Below are 1,588 nucleotides of genomic sequence, written 5' to 3' on the forward strand. Positions count from 1 at the left end.
TTTGGAAGGTGTGCAAATTACTCCAAATTTACTCGTACGTATATTTACAAAAGTTTAATGAATGAGGCCCATTGTGACTTTATTTCTCAGGAGTAGTTCACTCCAGAATAAAAATGTCCTGATAATTTACTCACCCTCATGTTAATGTTCAATATGTTCATGTCTTTCTTTTTTCAATCAAAAAGAAATTAAGGTTTTTGAGGAAAACATTCCAGGGTTTTTCTCCATATATGGACTATAGTGGACCAACAGGTTGAAAGTCTAAATTGTAGTTTCAATGCAGCTTCATACAGTTATATCTAGCGAAACAATTGGTCATTTTCTAAAAAAAAAAAAAAAAAAAAAAAAATGTACATACTTTTTATCCACAAATGCTTGTCCTGCACTAGCTTTGCGAAGCGCGATGTGTGAAGTCGTGGACGTGCATCAGAGGGATATTGCAAGACAAATACTTGTGGTAAAATTTATTTAGAGGAAAATGGCTGATTGTTTCGCTAGACAAGACCCTTTGAAGTTGCATTGAAACTGCAACCCACTGGTCCCTGTTGAAGTCCACTATATGGAGAAAAATCCCTAAATGTTTTGGTGGAAACGGACTTCAATAGTTAGATCTGTTAAAGATGAAGTGTGTAATTTTTGTTGATATTCTCCTAACTTAATGTACAGCAATAATGAAGCCATTAGTATATTGATTTCTGCGAACTCTTTTTGAGCATCCAGACCAGCCCGATATGGCAACACTGGCTCAACCAATGGCATAGGTTTGGGGGCGGATCATCTAACCAATGACAAAAAGTGTTTTGTGAAACCTGTATCTTTTTGCAATTCCATTAAGTGCCACAAGGGGCGCTGAAATTACACACTTCACTTTTACAGGCATAGTTCACCCAAAAAGAAAATTCTGTCATTAATTACTCACTCTCATGTCGTTCCAAACCCGTAAGACCTTTGTTTATCTTCGGAACACAAATAAAGATATTTTTGATGAAATCCGAGAGCTTTCTAACCCTCCATAAACAGCAACGCAACTGATGTTCCCAGGCCCCGGAAAGGTAGCAAGGACATCGGTAAAACAGTCTATGTGACATCAGTGGTTCAACTGTAATTTTACGAAGCTACGAGAATACTTTTTGTGCGCAAACAAAACAAAAATAATGACTTTATCAATTCTTCTCCCCCGAGTTACCGTCTCCTGTCATTATAGAGAGTACCACATGCGTTGTTTACATGCAGAGGAATGCACACTCATGCGTTGTGGTACTCTCAATAATGGCAAATGACAGTAACTCAGGGTTATTTTTGTTTTCTTTGCACACAAAAAGTATTCTCGTAGCTTCGTAAAATTACAGAAGAAACACTGATGTCACATGGACTGTTTTACTGATGCCCTTACTATGTTTCTGGGCCTAAAATTTCAGTTGCGTTGTAGGGTCAGAAAGCTCTCGGATTTCATCAGAAATATCTTAATTTGTGTTCCGAAAGATCTTACCGGTTTAGAACGACATGAGAGTGAGTAATTAATCACAGACTTTTCATTTTTGGGTGAACTATCCCTTTAAGAGAATGCAGAGTGTTTTCAGTCTGATTC

Source organism: Barbus barbus (assembly GCF_936440315.1).
Source record: "Barbus barbus genome assembly, chromosome: 27".
Taxonomy (NCBI): domain Eukaryota; kingdom Metazoa; phylum Chordata; class Actinopteri; order Cypriniformes; family Cyprinidae; genus Barbus; species Barbus barbus.